General features: G+C 40.3%; 1 long non-coding RNA gene across 1 annotated transcript in view; it reads right to left on the minus strand.

The window, feature by feature from the left end:
* Positions 1 to 214: 214 nt before the first annotated feature.
* Positions 215 to 7,797, minus strand: part of LOC116185280 — a 12,819-nt gene continuing 5,236 nt past the window's right edge. The window contains exon 3 of the long non-coding RNA XR_004150092.1: positions 215 to 562. This is a non-coding gene — a long non-coding RNA (uncharacterized LOC116185280). The remainder of the gene's footprint in view (positions 563 to 7,797) is intronic.

Consider the following 7,797-nt stretch of genomic DNA (forward strand, 5'->3'; position numbering starts at 1 on the left):
TGGAATATCGGTTGGAGGGAGAAGAACGGCGGATAAGAACGCAGCCTTCACGAAACGAATACGATATCGTTGGAACGAGATTCTGATCGGCGTGGATCCACCGCTCCTCGATCGCGAAACCGCAACCAGGCCTGGGCTCCAGGAATGGGGCTCACGTGGATGCTGTGTGCCCTAATGGCCGAGTAGAATCGAATACGCCTCGTTTTGCTTTTTCCTCTCTTCTTTGCTCAAGCGCGCGAGATTTCTTTTTCTTCGTTCTCGTCCCACTCGGCCTGCTGCTCGCCGTATCGATCCGAGATCGTTTCGCGATTGCGCTCCAACGATAAAGCGGGGAGGGAATTGGCTTTGTGTATTTACGATTTCACAGTGGAATGTCTTCGTTTGAGAGACGAGGAGGGAGAGATTGGGTATGGGAGGAGGTCGTGTACTTTTCTTTTTTTCTGCTTTCGAGGAAAGCGGTTGTACGATTTGTTTCTCGAACAAGAACGATTTTCCTTGTTTTTTTTTTAAATCGTGGCGAGGAACGATGGAGGAAGGATTGGAGGAGATAAATTGATGAATTCTGTGGAAAAAAGGAATCGTGTTCAAAATGAATAACAAAGTTTTTTATTATTTAAAATATATTTGGAAAATTAAAACTAAAAGTTACATATACATGTGTGATAAAACAGAGTGACAAACACTCAAAATCTAACAAAAAAAATCAAATACAAAATGTATATTTTGAAATTAAAACACGCGAAGAATTAAATAAATGTACACTGTGTATCTTCACGTGTTTCACGTGTTCAAGCAAATTTTAAAATTAATAATTGTTATTCTATCGATTTTACGAGCGTAACAGTTTTATCTCACCGACAGAATATATCTAGTAGAGGATTTTATCGATCCGCTTTAACGACTGAGAAGGTTCGATCTTCGCCAATCGGTTAATCGGTTAATGGGAATGAAACAGATACACGTCACGATCCCGTTATGTTCTTCTTTCTCTCTTCTCTCTCTCTTTAATCTTTTTCCTCTCGTTTTTCCACGCGCGTGTCACTGTTTTGTAATAGGATTCGATTTTTATGGTTTATATAAATCGAGCATATTTACGATCGTGCGATTTCACGACTTTTTACGAGGAGCACGTGTGAGCCTTCGACTCGGTTTAGAAGGAAAGAGAAAAAGAAAAAGAGGGAAAAAATTGTTTGAGACGATGATCCTTTTAAATGCACCTCCGCCAATATATCATTTACGAGACGAATAACGATGATTATGAATGACACCTACGAGCGACGTCACGTAATTACGTACATTACGTAATATAGAAAGATCGTAAAGTAATAACTTCGTAATTTATTGGATGATTGAGCCGCTTATACATGCAAATAACATGTTATCGTAAAGTGTCGAACGAATTGTCCGTGGTTCGTTAAGGATAACACGTTAAAAAGATGATGATCGTGCATCTTCGTTCCATTTGATTTTTCCCACGTGAAGGAAATCTATCTGTCGATTTTCCATCCAATTTGTCCATTCAATGTTGAATCTTTCTGAAATTGTTCGAATAGATATTATAATATGATAAAATACTATTATAATATGATAAATCTGATAAAATGAAAGATGACAGAAATGGTACGTACCTAATTCGAATAGAATCGGGTGAAAAAGAAGATTGGAACGACGAGTTGGAGGAGGAAAAATCGGCTCGATTCGTAGCTGCATTTGAAGCGACTCTCGCAATTCGACGTTCTAAGACGTGATTGTAATAACAAATCTCGACTCGGCCACGCCTATTTACCATTATCATTCGCGGGTAAATGGATAAGAAACGAAATGGCAATGGTCGAGCCCGGTCGTCCGAACGGTCAAATGATTGCGATCGTAACGTTTCGATCCAGCGGCACGCAATTGGCAACGTGATTTTCTGGTAATCGGTGCTCGCATTTATTCCCGTGGCTTTTCCTTGCTTAAATTGTTTCCTGCTCCCTCGGTCCACCGGTCTTGAGCTTCCACGATCTATGGCAAGCAACACGTTCACGTTGAAATTCGAAAGAAAAATGTAAAAATGATTCAAATATTGGAAATATTTAAAGAGGGGTTTCTATGAAAAATTCTACTATATCGTATCACGATTTTAACTCTTTTCTATATAATTCATATTGGTGACAATTTTCACACAATTAGAATAACTCAGAATCAAAAATCTAATCTACTTTGTAATTAATTTCTTCTCTTCACGATTCTCGACAATTCTTTCGTAAGACAAAGCGATCTCGAGATTCCTCACCTCTGAAACCTTCAAACACGTTTCCAATAATCGTCCAATGATCGCATAAAAATTCTTGCTACGACATCAAAACGGCTCTCTCGTCAAAGTAAATAATTCTCGACTCCCCCCATACTTCTTAATAACGTTTCAACTCGTTTATCCCATTATATGGACGCGCGCGAGACGAGTGACAAATAGGTCCATCCGAGGGAGCGATTTTTCGCGTTTTTCGGGGAAAAAATAAGACGCGAGGACGGAAAGCCGACAGAAAACGCTCGCGGAGAAAATCGAGCGGAGATAAGCGGATACAGGTGAAGGCAGGGGGGGGGGGAGGAGAAGGGGGCTTTGTGCCATTTGTACAGCAATATATTATCCGAGCCAGTATTACGTCGTATCGTGCAGGTTGGATGGCCTTTACCATCAGGGACATTGTGCGGCTTCCATACGTGGCCACATATTGTGCGACACGGCCTCCGCTATCTGCATCCGGCAGAGACACCCTTACAAGAGACGTGAAAATATGCTCAAAGATTTCTCCGGGGAACGTCAATGCACGCCCCGTCCCACACCCGAAAGACGTATCCACCATTATCGAGCAATCCTCCTCTAATCTGAAAAACGTATCTCTTTCGCCTCCGTTCGACGATCGTGTTTCGTCACACGCGAAATATACAGGGTGTTGAAATATATACGCGGGAATAACGCCCAAGAGAATCGATATATAATACGTATGTATCTGGATCCAAGATGAGTATCTCTTGATTCGTGGTTATAAGGTTTCTAAGATGAAACGTATCTTTAAGAATTGGAATTAAATCAAATTATTACAAGTAATTTTGCGATTCAAAATTCCATCAAAGAATTTACGTAATTGCGTAAATTCTAGAATTTAAGTATCTTTCTTTCGTTACACCGTATACGTAAAATATTGCAACAAGACAAAAAAAGCATTGAAATGAATTCTACTCTTCGACAAAAATATCGTATCGCGAACCAATTTGTAATAATCACGTCGGAAAACATTGTTGCCACAGAGTTCGAATCACCATAAATCGCAATGACCATCGTCCAACCAACCGTATTATATTACCGAGCAAAGGTGTTGCAAATTTCGTTTTATCTTTTTTTTATTCTTTTCATTTTCTTTTCTTCTTCTTCTTCTTTTTTTTTTTCATTTTTTCCCTCCCAGTTACAATGAATTTTACACGGTCGTATATCTCGTTTATAGATCGCGGTCTATTTTTACACAGGTAACACATTGTAAATCAGCGAGAAACAAGCGTCGTTCCACTTTCATAGAAGCGTTTCGAACGAGCGTCGCGCTCGTTCTCCTCGAAATTCCCTCGCTTACGTCACGATATATCGAGCAACGTTCTTGTAACACGGCCGACGTATCTCCCCTTGTATCCTGACACGGGGAATGCGTCGAACGAGTTCGTTAACCATTCTCCTTTTTGCTCGTTCCCCTTCCCTCCCCCCTCCCTCCTCTCCACAACCGCCTTTTTCTCCCCCATTGGACATGGATCCACTGCTGTTTTCGGCAGTGATCTCATAATTACGCACGTGGGTGGCTTTCTCGCGAGTGATCCTTGTTTCTCGTGATGCTTGTACAACGATGGAAGTTCTCCTTCCAAGAGATTTAATCGAAGATTTTAGAAGGCGTGGTGGGCAAATTGTACAAAAATATGGGTGGATATTGTTCGATATTTTTGTATGAATTTTGTTTTCCTCGTCGCGAAATTTTAGTTAGGATTATTTAGTTTGGTACAATCAGAATAATACTCTTCTGTATTAAAATTAATAAATTCGTTATTACTTACGTCATCACAAATTTTATGAAATGTAACGTTATTTATTTCTAGACAATTAGAGTCTGTCTTTGCACATTTATTTAATCTTTGTAACAATTTTATTTTGTAACAGATCGCATAAGAAATGAATTATCAATGGAATTGCTTAAAAGCTAAAAGTTTAAAAGAAGGAGAGAAACGAAGAGAAATAAGAGAAAGATTATAGGAAGCGGGATCAGATCTCGAGTCCAAGCTGGACAGGTGTGCGTAAAGCGCGGAGAGAGGAAGAGGAAAAAAGAGGTGATCCGTCTTGGTATGTTGGAGGGACCAGCCTCCTTTGGAGGAGCTGCGATTCCAAGGTCCGCTGTTGCCAGTTCCTATTCATCTGACCCGAATATTTTCACTCGTTAAATCCTGATATCGATATCCTCGGGATAAGAGCGCAACATCTTCGATTATTTCTTCCAGTAGTTCGATCGTAATTTAAAGGGATCGAATCGATTTTATAATTCGACGTTCATAGACGTTCCAGCAAAATATTAATTTAAGAAAAGAAAATAACGCGAATATGATTAATTAAAAATCTTTGAAACGATACCGTGATATGATTATTAAAAATCTGGATTAATTTGTGATAAATCTCTCCACGATCAAACGTTCAAAATAGATGGGAAAAAGAGGAAAGGACTAAAGGAATAAATAAAGAAATTTGTATGGAAATGTTAAAACGCATAAAACCGAAACTTCTGAATGAACTCTAAATTTTCGATAATAAAGATTATATAAAGAAAGAAAAATATATATATAAAAGGCTGTTAGAACACCATAATTGGAAGCAACAATAGTTTTCCTTTCAGAAGAGGTACAATATTTCTTGAAAATTGGTACTTATGACGTAATCGTTGGCAATGGACGCGTAATTCACAACCGATTACAGTTCAGTTATTCCACCATAAATCCGCGGTTGAGGCGGTTACCTCCTATTCGTTTGTTGGTTTTTGCGCGAATATTAGTCGCGGCATATAACATGAGGTAATAGAACAACGTGTGCTCTAAAGCGAGTTTATTGCAAGTTTAAATTATATACCGTTGCTAACCGTTTCTCAGCAAAACATTCCTTCTTAATGAGCGTCTTATTTCACGTTCGCCGTTGCTCATATTTGGGTTAACGTATGGAGGAATGTCTCCCTGTATACGCGATCCTGTCATAGGATGCCGACATTTTTTTTTTTTTTTTACTCTGCGTTATTCATAAAAATATCGATTATTAACGATCTCTCTTGAAAGGATATAAAAATCGCGATTTTAATTGCGTTACGTTATGGTAAATTAATCGATCGAAAATAATTATCGAAGAAGAAATTAATTAATTCGATTGGAAACTCGAATTCGTATACTCATTTCATTTCATATTCCAGGAAAATTTGAGAACATTGTTTATCTGTTTTATAATTTCAATTCCGTAGATATTCTTCACTGGTTTCTTAGATTTTCCGAGATATCGAAGATGTACAAAGGTGATTATATCAAATGGTTATCCGTCTAGATCGCATGATTCTTGAAGATTATGCCAATATCTTGTAACGTTTCATTTTCAAACGCATTTGTTCGAACATAAGACAATCGATCGAGCATTACGAGTTTTCCAATACGCGTATATACAATAATTCATTCTGCCTTAATAATTGAAATCTACAATGTTTCAATCAGCAATAGTTCTTTTTTTATTACTGTTAATATATACATAACTCAGCTTCAAATTTACATTCTCGCTTGATAAATATTTAATATTCCTCGATCGGAAAATAAAAAAAAAAAAAATGCAATCAAGTTCCATATCGCTTTAACCGATCTTTCCTCTCGAATAATAATTTCGACCAAAACAAAAGTACAACTGACAACAAGACTTGATTAGAGAAAACGCTATCGCCACGTTTATTGCGCCACTTTTTCTTTCCCTTTCCTTCGATAAAATAATATTCACATTCAATCATACGTCGATTAAAAGCATCGAAGCATCGCATCCTAAGAAATAAGAGCATAGCGTCGCTCGTGGCTCTCTGCTTACGGGATGCTAATTAGTAGAGTGACAAGAAAACGAAGACACCGGGCGAAGAACACGAAGAAAGCAAGGGTGGACGACGAGGGTGGGAGGGAGAGACCGGTCGAACGCGATTTAACTTGGATCGATCGGATCGCTAAAAGCTTGGTAGCGATTTAAAGAGATGATCGGGCAAAAAGGATCGAGGTGTCGACGTCCACTGTCACAGCACTGAACACGCAACACGAAACGGAAGTAATGATCCCCGGCCGGCTTTGATACCGTCTCGATCTCGGTTGACAGATTGATTGCGGTTGTAATGAGGCGAAAATTAGCGAAAGTATGAGACGTTACCTGTTATTAAACCACTCGTTGAAGATCGTGAGTTGGAATTGAGGCGATCGATAGAATCCGTCAGATCCGTGAAAAAAGTATGTATGAATATTTATAGTAGAGTTACATATAAATCGTAGATATATATTTATGGAATTATGCAAAATTTGAACGCGAAAAAGCTTGCAGAATACACGCGGTATGCAAAAATGCATAAAATAACCGGATAGGCATTATGATATTTTGCACGAAATTTTTAAAAACATTATTACAGTAGAATGTAAACACGATTATTAAGATTATACAGATTATTCTTTTTCATAAACTGTTTTAAACGATATTTGAACAGATAGATCAGCCTATTAGTAAGTGACTCGTGCTAATTTAATAATTTAAATATTTTTATGATCTACAAGGAATATACTTTCCTTTCAAACTTTCTTCCACTTCAATCCGTATATACGGATCCATTACATTCATTTTTCAACGAAAAATCTTCCAACATCTTCACTAATAAACAATTACAATTGATCCGAACGATTGTCCGATTCCAATCAACTCCATTTATAATTTCGAAAAGACAAGCGAGTCTCGCCACAAAGATCCAAAAATAGAAAGCCAACGCGACAAGAAGAGGCAGAGAAACAGAATCGTGCGTGGACAAGATAAAAAGAAAAAAAGAAAGAAGGGAGATCCTAGGGCAAATGCTAGGGTTGCGCCGATGTTCCGCCGGTATCATCTGTGGCGATACGTCTCTCCGGAGGATGAGACGAGGAGGCGGCGAGGCTGGTCGAACGGAGACAAGTTGCCGTTGCCGGTCGCGAGGTGGGGAATCGGTTGGAGAGTGGGCACGGTCGTGGAAGAGGAGAGCTGTTCTCGGGGAAGGAGAGTGGCGGAGGAGAAAGGGAGACGAGAGAGCCGCGGAGGACAGCTGGTATCGGGTGGCGTTCTCTCTCGCGAAGGTGGACGAAGCTGCGCCGGCGATGGTGATACCGGCGATGGCATCGTCGGCCCTGGTAGCGCGCGGTGGTGGCGGCCGGGCGGAGGATGGAAGCGGCGGCCAAGAGGAGACGACGGTAGTAGTGATGGTGGTGGTGGTCCAGCGGGCATATCGCGCGGGTCCGACACTCGCTCTCGGCGAAGGAGAGAGAGAGATTTGCCCCCTCCTGCCGCGGGCGGCGCCACTCGAGGAGATCCTTTCCTCTTTTCGCCTCTAGGCCATTCTCGAGAGGCGCGCGCGGCAACGCGGTGTCGCACGATCGGTCCTCGCCGACCTTCGAATACGATACGCGATTTCTACGATTCCGATTCTTCCGGCCTTCGATTCTGCAAACGGTTTCTCTCGGTTTCGATCGAATTCGAAAATCGCGGGCCCG

This window comes from Apis dorsata, unplaced genomic scaffold, assembly GCF_000469605.1.
Source record: "Apis dorsata unplaced genomic scaffold, Apis dorsata 1.3 scaffold_12, whole genome shotgun sequence".
Lineage (NCBI taxonomy): Eukaryota > Metazoa > Arthropoda > Insecta > Hymenoptera > Apidae > Apis > Apis dorsata.